General features: G+C 36.8%; 1 protein-coding gene across 1 annotated transcript in view; it reads left to right on the top strand.

Annotated features, from left to right (window-relative positions):
• Positions 1-15,361, top strand: part of OPRM1 (opioid receptor mu 1) — a 169,873-nt gene that overhangs the window by 44,617 nt on the left and 109,895 nt on the right. The window lies entirely within an intron of this gene.

The raw sequence follows: 15,361 nt of genomic DNA, 5'->3' as shown, positions 1-15,361 counted from the left end.
ACACGTCTGCCTTCCTCCTTCTAGTTCCTCCAGCATCTACCTAAAACAGTGTCTGACACATTAAAAAGTACTCCAAAAATATCTGTGGAATGAATGATGATCAGAGGCCTCATGATATTTCAGGAGATACAGAGGGTAGTAAGGATGACCCCTTTCTTACACAACCGATTGACAATGTCAATGCTTATATAACACTCTGACGTTATTCCCAGCTCTCCCTTCAGTAACTGGAAGCTATTCACAGCAGCATTCTTCATTTTCTACTCTCTAGTCCTCTGACCAAAAGTTCTACTTTTCAAAAAAAAAATCGTCACACTCGTACTTGTCTTCTAATTGTATTTCTAACAAGTGCTATTGATGAGGAAGCCAAGAACAGGATTTCGTGCCCTAAAGAGGACTTGGCCCTGGAGAAGCATAAAAAAATAAATAAATAAGGAAAGAAAAGATGTCTCATTTCCTTTTGTCCATTCCAGGGTTCAGCCTCCCACTCCAGCTGCAGGATTCCATGCCTGATTTATGTTCAGCTCGTTGTCTTTATAGCTTCTGGATTTTTATTAGGGAGAGTCAGGCATAGACATTCACTTTCCATCTGCTCTCAGTGCAATTTAATTTCTCTGTGCATGTACCACCCTGCCATTGCTACTGGACTCCACCTTGCTTCAGAACACTTCCCCCATTTGCTCAGATCAATCCAGGTCACCTTGGACCTGAGATGCTGGCTTGCCTTCACTGCTTGGTTTCCACCCCGACTGCATTCTATAATGCATTTTCTGTTTTGACACCTAGACTACGTCCTTTACTATTTAACATTATACAGGAAAAGAAGCAACTCTATTAGACAAGTTGGACTGTTATTTAAGGAGCTTGTATTAACCACAACTATAATAATAATGCTGTCTTACATTTGTATCACAGCAAACAAATTAAAAAGTGCTTTCGTGTGCACTATCATATTGGCTTCATATAACAACGCTGATGGGTAAATATAAAAAAAAATAAATGCTCAGGGAGGCTAAATGATTATAAAAGTAAGAAGCAGAACCCAGACAAATATCTGGGCCTCTAATATTAATCCAAAGCTTTCCTCTGCTTTCTTACACAACGCCACATTGTACTCAAATATTACGTGGTCTCACCCAGAGGCTCTCAAACTTTACTGTGAGTATAAGTTCTGAGGAACTTCTCTAAGAAATTCTGGTTCACTGCCTCAAGATCAAGGTGGGGTCCAAGAATCTGCCTTTAGAATAAAACATGAAACTGAAAACTGATTTAAACTGTAACTTTATCCAAATACTACCAAGGTTACCGTTTTGTCTAACCCAGCTACCATTTCAGTCAATCTGATGGGTAAGAATTTTTTCACTAAATGCATCTTGCTAAAGCAAGGTAACGTAGCTATAGTTGGACAAATCCTTAACTTTCTAATGTATCTATCAGTGAGTCTCATAGGACATAGTAATGTAACAGTGATAAAGCTAACATTACAGTACCTCCCGACAGCTTCTTCTCAGTAATATGACAAGTTGAGCCCTAAGCCCTCTGGTTACCATTTTTTAAGCATTTTCTTAACGTTTTAATCAAAGTAGCAAGTTAAGAAATTAGGAGATGTTTTGCATTTGTATTTACTACAAAGCTCTATGATCCCCAGGTAAACTAAAAGCAGAAGACTATTTTTTAAACCAACTGTGTCAAATACCAGATCTTGATTTTTTTAATAAAACATCTGTGGAAAGATCATTGGAGAAGAAAAAGCATTTCAATTCCATCACAAAAGCCCCAAATGTGAATAGCTCACAAAATTACAGAGCTTGACCTCATTAATGCATATTTTGCTAAACCAAAATGGTTGTTCTTTCAATTCTAGGGTTTAAGAAGAAAATCGTTCCAGTTACAAGTGTGTATGTGTGTGTGTGTGTGTGTGTGTGTGTGTGTTCATGTGCATGATCTTGTTGTGCCTCGTTAAGCATGTGTAGTACTAGAGTCTATTTAGATTTTTTTTTCAACGTTTATTTATTTTTTTGGGACAGAGAGAGACAGAGCGTGAACGGGGGAGGGGCAGAGAGAGAGGGAGACACAGAATCGGAAACAGGCTCCAGGCTCTGAGCCATCAGCCCAGAGCCTGACGCGGGGCTCGAACTCATGGACCGCGAGATCGTGACCTGGCTGAAGTCGGACGCTTAACCGACTGCGCCACCCAGGCGCCCCTTTTTAGATTTAAAATGAATATTATCTTTAATAAATAGCAGAAGAATTTCATATGCTTCTATAACTTGGCCATAATCTGGGAGGAGAAAATATTGTTTAATTGAAAATATGTTTATTCACAGAAAATATTTGGCTCTAAGGCTATTAGAAATAACACTTACTGACCAGTTTGTGTCCAGTATATCTCACTTAGTCATATGAAGTATGGATTCTTATCTCTACAGTTGAGGAAACCAATGTCTACAGAATTAACTTGCCCAAAGTCATAGTTACAAAAGTAGTGACTAAGGAATGAGTCCAGCTGAATCTGATCTTTATCTATGTGTCCTACTTCTCCTCCAGTGTGGTTGACACTCTTCTCAATGGTGACTTTTAGAATTAAATTTTAGCATTTACATACTAACAATTCAAACGCACAAAGGTCTTTATGTAGGCTTGTTTAGATGTATTCATAGGATATCTGTGTGTCTGTGTATAAAGATAAACATCAAAATAGATTAATGAATATCATGGGGAATTAGAAATTCAATGACGAGAATTTTGGTTATCATTATATGAGTTCAAATTATTTGAACTAAACTCTTGCCATCATTAAGTCCATGTTGATTCTCACCATATGATAGTATTTGCTTTTCCATAAGTTAAAATTTTTCATTCATGTCAGAGAGGTTCATATAGTGTTTTCATAAATCATATTTATCCTACTAGACAAGGCAACTTGGTGGGTGATGATGCCAGAGGAGACCAGGACAGTGGGTCAGGTGAAAGTTTGAGTTGGCATGCTATGTCTGTCCAACATGTGATGGGGCAAGCCCCCTTCATCTTATAAAAACTCAGTTTTCTCAACTCACACATAAGAGGACTGAACCAGAAGATTGTTCTGTATACCAGAGCCATACAGGGATCATGAATTGGCTAGTGGTCTTCCTGAATGAATACCCTCATCTTTCAGGGAGGGTACTCATTTTACATTTTACGTTTTTAAAGATTAGATTAACTAATATAATTACTGCAGCATTTTTCTGTGCTTGTTGTTTCAATTGACGTAACTAACTGATAAAATAAAGCAACATATTTAGCTTTAAAAAACTAACTTTAAATGAGATGTTATTATTTGGCTCACCTTAAGTGGTGAGTTGATATTTCATAATCACTTATCATGGAAAAGTCCTCACATGGAGATTGAGTGCTTTGGAACATGTCAGTCTTTATTCTCTATCTGTATTTATATCTTGGGAGCTAAATATGAAGGGTGGACATTTTGCTCTTTTAACTTTCTACAACACATTTATTATTCTACCTATATGAACTTGAAATGCAGTGACATATTATTATTTTGCTTTTGCATTTTTTTCCTCATCCCAAACAAACTGACCATCTGAATATAAAGGACCTACCACAAACCAGTCATTAATTTTTGAATGCCATTCAACCTATTTTTTGATAAGCTGCAATAAATCTTTTCAAATTGCTAGTTTTTCACATAGCAAAAGGATTTGGGGAATGACACTATGAGAAGTACAAGTTTCTAAAATAAAACATGTCTTAATTTTTCCTTTCTAATTATTATTTTCATGGAAGTCAAGAACCTAGAGCCACAAATTTTGTTGCCCTTCTCCTTTTACACTAAGGAATTTCTTTCTTATATAATGGAGTTTCTGGCTTTGACCTGAGTAGAAACTTTCATGACAAAAGGAAATATTAGAACACTATACTGCAATAAAAGCACATACATACACACACACACACACACACACACACACACACACACACACACGGTGAGGGTAAGGGGAGTCTACAAACAGGATTCATGTTGAGTGCTAAATCATTGTAATAGTACTTTTTCAAAACATGAATGGTTTTCATGATCAACATATGCAAAAGATTATAATGCCAACTCTTAAGACCCCATATGAGTTTGACCTTCTGCATTACCAGTGATGTATCCTGAAGGAACGAATACCCATAAATATTACTTTACTAACCATACCTGGGTGTGAGTCTATTTTACATTTATTTTAATGTTCGTTGCTTTACTACTTGTGAATCAAAGGAAATGAACTTTTTCTTTCCATAATACCGGAACTCATTAGGAACACATGCAAATAAAGAATTAGCCAGATAAATTAGCTACATATAATTATCAAATATTGAATAAATATAAATATAAGCTGCAAGTTTCATTGTGATTTAGAATAATGGCTCTGTCAGTCCAAGAATGAATATGGAGAAAAATAATTCATGTCATTTGTCTATAATGCACAGAATTTATAAAGTAAGAAGGTAGAAAGAAAGGAAAGGAGGGAGAAAGGGAGGGGAGGAAGAGGGAAGGGAGGGAAGGAGAAAAAGAGTATATCAGCCACATTCTTCCTACTATTCTGTTTTCCACATAGACACCAGAAATCCTAAGGATACCAGAAATCTAGAAAATCTATTAAGCCCTACCTAATTTTCCCGTTTTTTTCTACCCACATTATCAAATCTTCATAAAGGTCAATAGAGATAGAGATGATCCAGAATCCCAAATGGTATGCCTAAGTCCCTTAAAACATTGGAAATGAGTAATTTTTGCTTATTGTGGTGAAATATTTACCTCTAAGACATTTGATAGAAAAGCAAAAAAGTAAAGGCTAAAGAAAATGACATTAAGAAATAAGAATATTTTACTCAAGAAAAACCAAATTATTTAAAAAAAAAACCTTAACAAGAAAATGCAGTGAATAGTGGATGTGGAAGGGAATGTGGTCATTATATATTTGACGATACAATCACGTATTTAACCCATCCTATAATTTACCAACCCAGCAAGAATATTTCACTCTTTCTGTTCTTTCTTCTTCATCATGTTAGCTAAAATGTCTTTATATTCAAAAATCCCCAAATATAATTATATAGGCGTTCATTCAAATTCAAAACATCAACTTAAAAATTGATTTTCTTCAGCTACACTTCGGAAATGGAAGAGGAACCTGTCACTCTTAGAACCTTGCAATGCTGCAGACCGAAGCTTGCAATATGGCAAGCATACGCGTTACTGAAAAGTTTTCTGGCTATTTCAGAAATTCAGAGGGACAAGGAAACTCTCAAATGACTACACTATAAGTAAAGATCAACATCTAAATCCCATTCATGCAATTGGATTTATCAAGCATCTGCAAAATATTCACAGTTCTTAAGTGATGGGAACTGAAAACAAAAAACAAAAAACTAAAGATCGATTGTCCAGTCCAAACTTCCTTATTCTACAAACAGGGAAAGTGTAGGCCAGAAATGTACTTTTTTGACTATATGCTTTTTTTTCCAAATATAAAAGATGATAGTGAGAATCTTGTCAAATATCTGGCTTTCAAGTAGAGTTTAAGAAAACGTTTATGACTAAAACAAAGTCAGGTTATTATGTATTGTATATACTCTAGTATATATAAATTTAATTAAACATTTCAACAGGTAAGGGAACACTTTATAATTAGATAAGGATAGCAGATACAATATAAAATCCAACAGTCTAGGTGGCTCATTGATTTATCCAGATTCTGCCACCCATCAGCTGAATGCTTCTGAGTAACGTCTGGAACTCTCCAGTTTCAACTGCTACTTCTGTGAGAATAGTGGTATTTGTAGTAGCTAGCACTTAGTTTTGGCTTGAACGTGTTGTATCATAGTCCGTGCACTTTGCCAGGCAACTGGCTAGCATTACTATTATTCTAAGCCACTCAGTGAAGATTTACACTTATCATCTCCTTCCTTCTCTTTTCTCCAAGAGACTAAATTACAGCTTTTATAAAGAAAATTCAAAAGGAATTAGATAATGGTGCCAAAAGGAATCATAAGGTTGATCTTAGCTAAGTCTTCTCAACATTGGCACTGGTGACATTTTGGGCCAGCTAATTCTTTGTTGTGGGGGAATGTGCACTTCAATGTTCAGCAGCATCCCTGGCCTCTATCCACTAGATGCCAGTATCACCCACCTACCCTGTTATGACAGCCAAAATGTTGCCAGACATTGCCAAATGTCCCCTGGGATGGGGGCAGGGGGCGGAAATGAATTGAGAACCACTGCTCTAAACTGACAGCCGTGTGTAACTGATCAAGAAATTCGTTGTGATGTCTTTAGAGGAGTGCCCAAACTAGGAGCTAGACCCCAGGTGTCCTGTGAAACAGCACACCGATTTCTCAAAAGAAAGCTTCCTTCTGCACTGCTAACCAGTTGCAAAGACTACGACTCAATATTAATGGAAGACAAGAGGAAAGGACAATTCTTCAATCTTTCTTTTATTTGAAGCTTCTCTCTCAGAGAAAAGATTTTCAGCCTGAAACATTATTAAGAAAGGATTAAAGGTCAGTAAGGGTGAGGATAGTGTTCAAGGATCCTGGGAGGCTCAGAATGAGGTCAAGTCTCTTGGATGTTGTGACCCAGTAAGAGAACTTGTAAATGAAACACAGTGAAACCCAAATCATAATCTCAGAAGCAAAGAAGAATGGGAATTAGTCCTGGAAAACTAGTGGAAAGAAATAGAGTCACTGTTTTAATGGTTATTTTGTAGCAACTAAAAAGCACACTGAATATTGAGCTTTGTACTAATTATTTTTAGGACCTAGATCATATTATTAATATATATTTTGAGAATACTTAGAAATGAAACAATAACCTCTAGGAGGTAAGATAATACCTCTAGGAATTAGTTATGGTAAAAGGAATCTTGTTTTCTTAGAGGACAAGGAAATCAGGTAAGCACAGCATCAATGGTGTTTTTAACAGGAGATTTGACAAACTCTTGCTAGTTTTTGTAATGTTATAGTATGTTGAATTATGATCTGGATATAATGGTATAATGAGTTAGGTTTATAAATTTGAATGGATTCCCATCTTAGCAGTCCCAGTCTTAGATGATAGGATAAAGAACCAATGTACTAGAAGAGTAAGCAAAACCTACAACTATAGTACCTACTAGAGAAAAAGTTTAGTCTGAAAATCCAACTACAGACACACAGAATGTGAGTCATAGCAGATATGAAAAAAAAAAAGTTACAGATCCTATTTCATGGACCAACAATATGATAGAGGCCATTTGAACTATTGCAATTATAGATAATCACATCAACAGAAGTCTAGTGTCCAGAGCCTAAGAAATGTTAGCTTCTCTCTACTACCCCACATTTTTTAGGAATGAAATAAGCAAATTATATGTGTTCAGAGATGGACAACCAAAAAGGTGAAAGAAGTTAAAATTCCTCAATATGACAAATGGTTGAAGTAACTGCACATGATTCCCTGAGAAATAGAAGACTCTAAGAGGACAAGGTAGTTCTCTTTATATGCTTGAAGGGACATGAAGAGGGAATTAGATTTATTCACCACAACTCCCCTAATTAAAGCCAACGGGTGGAAGCTATGGGGAAAGGGATTGCAATACAACCAAAGAAAGACTTTTCTAAGCCTTGAGATTCAAGGACTGCCTTGTTGCTGATTAAATCAGTAATAAATAAACAAACAAACAAACAAATACAATTTCTTAAATTCCCTTCAGGGGTAGTAAACAAACTCCAGCCATTGTATGGATAGAGATTAAAAGTGCCTCAAGTAAGCTTCAGTTTGAATCTAAAAGTTTTTCAAAACTCTATTGCTCAAAATAGGCTAAAAAAATAACCCAAGGGGATTTGCTAGTTGACTTCCTGAAAAAATAAATAAATAAATAAATAAATAAATACATAAATAAATAAATAACAGTTCAAAAAACTGTTGACAAAATTGGAAAACTGATGGTAGATTAAAATAGTGTATGACTGTCAAATGTCAAATATCCTGAAATCTGTAACAGTACTGTGGTTATGTCAGGAAAGAAGCCCCGTCTTAGAAAATGGCAGGGACTTACAAGTTTCCAAAGGAGGTATCTCAGCAAGCAAGCAGGTTTGGCACTGTTCCATGGGTACCAAAATAGACAATGTGGTTCAATGGACCAGAGGAAACAATATCAATGCTCGCTGTACCCCTTTGGGAAGAAGTAACCAGACTCCAGAGAAGGTGACTGAGCAAGCAAACAGGTTGTCTTGCCACAACTCTTTGGATGCCAAAAGTAGACCAAATGTCAGATGGTTTAGCACTCACAGCACAGCAAACACCAGACGCTTCACAATAGCTGTGTCTCCTCTGCCCCCACCCCACAGGGCAGTGGGATGGAACCATCTGCACACACGATGGGCCACAGTTAAGGAACCCGAGCTAAAGTCTCAGCCCCTTTTGGGGCAAGCAATAAACAGACCTCCCTAGGAAAAAGCACTTCACAGGGCAATCAGCGCTGTGGTCACCTTGGCCTACCTACTTGCCTGTGTGACCATCTGGAGAAACTGTTCCAGGTCAGAGGATAGGTAAGCTTTGCAGTTGGGCAGTCAACAAGGATGTGCAGGAAACCCAGAGCGCCTGGCAGACTCCCTTTCCAAATGGTGATCATGATCTTTCTATTCCTTATTCTTAGGAAACATATGTTGAAATATTTAGTGATAAAAAAAGTCAAGTTAGTATCAAATAGTTCAATAAGATAGTGTGTGTGTGTGTGTGTGTGTGTGTGTGTGTGTAGAAGGAGAGGAAAGAAAAGAATAGAAAGCAAATGATGAACAAATGGGATAAAAAGTTAATAGGTGAATCCGGGGAAAGTGTACACAACTGTTCTTTGTACCTTTCTTATTCTTGCATTTTTCCTGAAGTTTGAAATTTACCAAAATAAAGTGTTTATGGTAAGTAAGTTACACTTACTATATAAACACCTCCTTTTCTTCTCACCAAAAACTATAGTAACAATAACAGCAACAAGTACTTGTTAATTACAAAATTTATTTCTTTTCCACAATTCTCCCCCCTTATTTGAAAATCTCAAACCACATTTTTATGTGTGTGAACAAATCTCCTGGTATTGCTCAATATGTATGCCAGCTTTAACGTGGAGGTGGGGGTGGAAAAATTCCCGTATTTCAAGTCAGTTGCTTCAGAAAAAAATCCATTAATTTTGAGAATTGGGTGAAAAATAAAGATTTCTTTCTTTAGAAATAAAGAATATAAAAAGTATCGCAAAGAGAGACACTGCTTTTCTTTTGATAATTTTGTCAGGTCGTGAATAATTTGAGGCTAAAGAAGGAGGAAGAGGGTCAAGAACAGAAGGGGATAAGGGGGTTTGGATTAAAATGTATTTTTTCAAAGAAGCCATCAATAATATCTCTTTGAAGGCTAGTGTATAATTCTTATTCATTAGCCTTATTCATTAGCCATATTCATAATGATCCAAGAGATTATTTGTGATGACCCAAGAGATTAATTAATGTCTTGACAATTAAGAAAAGCTCTGAGGGTCCCGGGTGAAAGTATACGGAGGACCCTCAGTGCAGCTCTGACATACAGAGCTGCTGCCCATAAATGCCCATATACAGGAGACGTCCCATAAATGTGCACTGCTACCCAATTTGAAATGCTCATTGTCTTTGCTCTTTTTTCTTCTTTCAGCTGGAAAATTTGGAAGCAGAAACTGCTCCATTGCCCTAAGTGGGTCTCATGCCATTCAGACCCTCACTGAGCTTAAAAGGCACCATCTCTGTGGAAGTATGTCGTTGCAGGAACATGTGGGAGGCTCTAGTTTCCTAGGAAAGTGCCTGCTTCTGAGTCATCAAAACTTGATCCTCTGTGGCCACTCCACTCTGCACATGAGAGGGACATCTAAACTAAGTGAAGTGCTGGGAAAGAGAGAACTAGACCGCACTGAAGAGTCCGGTTTGTGTACATAATCCCGAGGAAGATGCCCAATAGGACAGAAACACACCGTGGTATGTGAACTGAGGTCATCCTAGAAGGTGACCCCTTTGTGTGTAATATTTTGTTTGCAAGCAAACATTGATGGCCTCATCAAAGAAAACGCCCATCAATTGTTCAATTCACCATAGCGACATGAAAAGTAAATGCTACCTCTGATCATAGGACCTTGTGTGGAAAGTCCAAGACTTTCTAGTCTTCTGTAAGGAAACTTTGTTCTACTTTTTACCTTTAATATTAACCTTAAAATTATCTTCTGGTTAAGACATCATGTCCACCTTCAAGTCTTGGTTTTGTATTCTTTAAAAGAATAACATCCCTTACCTAGCTCCACATAATTGCAAGAGAAGAAATTAACATGAAAGGTAATCTGAAAGCCAGAAATGTGTCAGCTGCAGAAAGGTTGATTCTTGCGCACTGAAAGTACTTCCTGAGAGTCTTAGTGGGAGACTGTCCATTCTAAGGCTTTCAGTGGTTTACTCCCTAGTTTCAACTGTGCAGTTTCCTTCTTCTATCTAAGTATTCATAAAAGGTAACAGTGGATCAGTGAGCTCATCATTGCATCTGTGCAGGAAGTCAAGCATTAAAATGTACTTACTTTTCATTTCTCTGTAGTTTGTCCATACTGCATGCTCCCTTTGCATATTATTTTCTCTCTTTTTTTTTTAACTCTGCTCAGAATACTTATGCCTTTTGAATCAATGTGATAAAATGACAGGTTTTTTTGGTTGATTTTCAGAACACTTTAAGCCTTTTGAAAAATATGCATCCAATAAGCTTAATCTCAAAACAGAAAGACTCAAATGACCATAGATAAAAATGGCTAATCTTTTCACTCCTGTGTAGTTCCTTGGACATGAAATATTAACAATGACCCAAGAATATTTTCCTGAAGATTGTGTTTATATAATGTCACCACCAGTATGTTGGTCTTTCTGATCTTTGCTAAATTATGTCAAGATTTTCTTTGTAAAATTTCAGTCTTATAATCAATTTCTCTAAGACAATTCTACTCTATGGTTTTCTTTGTTGTAACACACAGTAGAGATTAGGCAATCACCCGTTTTATTTTATCTATGTAGACAGTCAAGTTAGATGCCTCATGCCAAAAAGCCCTCCACTTTGAACTTTTGTCTCTATTAATTAGATGAATCAAGCACACTGAAGTTATCTATGAAAACATCATAGAAAACAGGGTGCCAGCTTCCCTTATAAGAATATTTCTGACTCTACAGGCTTCCAGTAGATTCAATGTTAAAATCTGTGTCTGTCCCTCAATATAATAAGGCACAAATATGCACCGGACATCCAGAGGCAATGTTTCAGGAAGACAGCTGTCTTGGATCAAGATAACTAAATTTACTGTCTCAGATCTAGTTGGCTGTAGTTAATGTGGACCCAATACATATATCCATTGGATGAGAAAAAAACAAAAGCCAAGATAATATTTTATCTTGAATATTGAAGTCTTATATTGGCCTCTAAAAACCTATTTCTCAAGTATCATGTCCCAGAATGGATATGCATTATTTTTTATTTTTTTTTTCTGATCAGAGTAATTAAAACTGGAGCCTTAAAAATTTTTAGAACGTTAAATAAATGCATTTGTGTATAAATACATATATGCTTATATACACTATTAGATATTTCACAAGTAAAAGGATAATTCAAATAAAACACAATAAGGGAGAATAAAGTATCTGTATGTAAGTCACTAGGGAGGAAAATTCTTCCCTTTAATGGGCTGTAATAACAGAGGTTCTCTCAAGAGATGAAGTATTACTGCTTTCTGCCCATAGGATGTTTCTCAACAATCATTATTTCTGCCTAAGGACCAGCTTTAGTTAAGACATTCTAAGGTAAGTAACAAATAGGTGTGTTTTTTCAGTAGTTTTCATTCAAAACCATTTTTTATCAGAAATTTGCTAGAACTACCTTGCTTTTCCATGACAAATAGGGAAGTGCCAGCCCTGACTCAGTCTGATGAGCTTAAGTTCCTTATGAAATCCAAATATAAAGAAAATGCAATGTTCTGCTTTGTTCTTCCTTCTCATTTTACCTTCCTGTCCTTATGGATAGGATTTCTTCTGGCTTGGCATTCCAGTAAAGGAGACTGTAGATGGAACTAAGGATAAGACATAGTAGCCTCAGCTTCTCACCCTCTCTATGAGCCACACATGCCCCTGCTGTGGCTGTGCATATACAGCCACAAACACTACCCTTTTCATAGAAATATCCACCCATAGGAAATGGGTGTCTTCAGAAATCCTCACTGCCATTGTAAAAGCATCAAGATTTTTGCCGAGATTCTCAACAGAATTCTTTTTCTCACAAGCCATACTGCTTGGCTGAAGGGAAGGGATGGAAAGAAACATGAACTTTCATCAGTGCCTTGTCCCAACGACTGTATTTTCCCTCGTGTGAGATGCTTCAGGATCACAGTGACAGAATATGGTATCCAGGTTATATTTAAGACTACTGCCATTAGGACATTAGAGCCTAAGAGTGACGAGTCAATTAAAGGGCCTGCTTTGTGACATCCAGTCAAGAGCCAGTTAAATGTAATTAGAAAGAATTTCAGCCTAGTCATTGGTTACCCCGAGATCAAACTAAAACCACAAGGAAGTATGTACATTACTAGCTGTTCAAAAGTAAGCAAAACCAAATGGCAAAAGTTTAGTGCACTGTGGTGTGTGGCAAATAAATATTCAAGCTCTTGCCATGTAATGTCATGGCATTTTTTAAAGGAGTCAGAACGTAAGTCAAGTTCAATTTAATTTACACAATATTTTTGTGTCCGAGACACTTAAGTTACAAACATAACGACCATTGACACTGAGATTTTAGGATTACAGAAAATGGGTTGAGGGTGGGCTGAAAATGCATCCTGTAACAAGGTACTTTTCAAAGAACATTGACTAGCTGCATGTACATTTAAAGGAATTTTTAAGACTCAGAAAAAATTAAATATATAAATCTTTGAAAGCATGTCTTGATTCAAATATGTGAAAAGATGATTCTAGACTCTGGGCACATATTCAAAGAAAGATCAGTTTGGGGGGTGGGGTTGTTCCCATTACATATTTAATGCAAATTTAATACTATACTTTTTCAATTCGCTTTGCGTTGTCTGTAACCTTGTATGAAGTGAGAATTCCATTGAAATCTGCACTTGGAATTGCACTTAAACTTTACAAATTTACAGAGGAAATTAGGACAACTACTGCTTCATCTGCTCTTTGAATGAGGTTCAGGTTTGCATTTCGTGACCAACTCACTCGAAAACTAATGCTTGGAGTTCTGAGTCCCGAGGTCCCAGAACCCACACCTAGAAAAAACAGCCCTGTGATTTCATGTGGTACAAGGTATGAGCTCTTTCTTTCTCTCTCAAGCTCCAGAAACTTAAAGTCTCTGATCCATTCACATCTAGAAAAGTACCCCATCTGCTTGAAGACAAAATAAAACTCCATGCAATAGAAAAAGATGTTCCTGGAGTGTACTACCAGCCCTAAGACAGTGCAAAATGTTTATTATTTATTTGGGGGAAATTAGTTAAGAATCAAGTAGAACCAATAAGGGGTAAGCAGGGAAGGAGAGAGTGTCTTCATTTTTATCATTGTCCCATCAGACTTATTTGGCATCATACTTCACTACCACCCAGAGGACCTGGTTGGCACTACTACCCTTTATACTAAGAGACTGTCTTTAAAAATCGTGCAAACATTTTGCAGAGCAGGTAGTAATCTACTCAAAGCTGCGGTGGTTCTTTAGGACATATTAGACCAGAAACAGAACCTACATAAAACAAGCAAGTTTTACAGCTCTGTGTTTCAATAAAACCCCTACATACTTGTGGAAAGAACACAAAACAGCCCTCTGTAGTCTGAAAATTGCCCAATATTAATTTTAACAGCCCCAAATGTCTCAATGTAAGCATAGATACGTTTCTATTTTTCAGACGGAGTATCTTAGGTTTTGATTTTGAAATAATGGTAGTCTTAAATATATGTCATAAGGGGAGATGCTCATAATTTTTGCAGTAACTGAATTTGCCTCTGTACACCTCAATAACTGCACACACATCTCAATGATTTGTTGTCATTCGGAGCTATCTCCTGAGTCAAACATTGTTTTCTTCTCCCCCTACAATTATGTGTATGAAATCTAAACCAGTGTAACTAGAAAAAGAAAAGGCTTATTGCCTAAGTTCCAACTAATAGTGTCACATTCTTAGTGATGTATGCACTGCCTGAAAAGAATAAATGTATATTTGTTCATTTAGGGTTTCAGAGAAAGAACATAGAGGTCTTTCTGGAGACAGTGAGGAAAATACATCTTTGTATTGTCACATGCCTTGTAATAGGAATGTTTAGCAACAAAAATCCTCCAGGAATAGGTGGATTACCTATTTATTATTTAATAGGTGAATTATTTAATAAGAATATTATTTATCAGTTAATAGGTAGTTTAAACATTACCTACAACTTCCTTCTTATTTTGCTATTTGATTTCTTAAAGAACCTAAATCTTGAGAATAGGCTATAATATATACATTTAAGTCTCTTAAGAGATATTTCTATTGTTTTCCTTCCAATACATAAATGCTTTATTTAATTAGTATTACCCACTAAAGTTAGAAAGTCTCTACTGAATACAGAGGGTTATAGAATGCCAAATGGAAATGAGAGAAAAAGGGATACAAACAGAGGAAGATTTGAGAAGAGAAAGGGAAGGAATAGAGAAGACACTATGTTCCTGAGAGCCTGGGTAAAACTGAACATGGTCATATACCCTGAACAACCATAGGTGAGCTTCATTAATATAGACACAGCAAAAATAGTTGCAATTACTGAGCCCTGGAGAAAAGGGAGAGATCACATTTGTGTGACCCGATGACTGATTTTACTATCCATCGTGGAGGACACAGCAGATGAATCACTGAGAAAAACAGCAAATTATTTTCCCCCATTTTGAGGAGGGAAGTAATGTCCCAACACTACATGGTATTTGCAACATTTATACGTCTCATTGGCTCCCCTTTCTATGGTTCCCTCAGAGAAGGGCTTCTGGGACACAGAGATATTTTCACATCCCATATCTGGTTCTGGCATAATGTCACTGCCCCCACTGCTAGGGCATCAAAACAACCAAGCCTAGAGATCCATTGGTGCTTCTTTGGGTCTGCAAATGCCTACGTAGATTTGGCTTCCACAGATATTCCCAGTTCTGAGTTAGAAAGGACCAGTTACAGGCATATAGTCTATATTATCCCCTCAAAAGATCTCTAATCAGATGCTAACCTGTGGATTCCACTGGTTTTTGAGTGACATGGTTTTTACTTTCCCAGAATAATACAATGCA

This window comes from Lynx rufus, unplaced genomic scaffold (assembly GCF_022079265.1).
Source record: "Lynx rufus isolate CCGP_SWC_20201006 ecotype Redwood Valley unplaced genomic scaffold, mLynRuf1.p SCAF_6, whole genome shotgun sequence".
Taxonomy (NCBI): Eukaryota; Metazoa; Chordata; class Mammalia; order Carnivora; family Felidae; genus Lynx; species Lynx rufus.
This window is presented reverse-complemented; position numbering and strand designations above follow the sequence as displayed.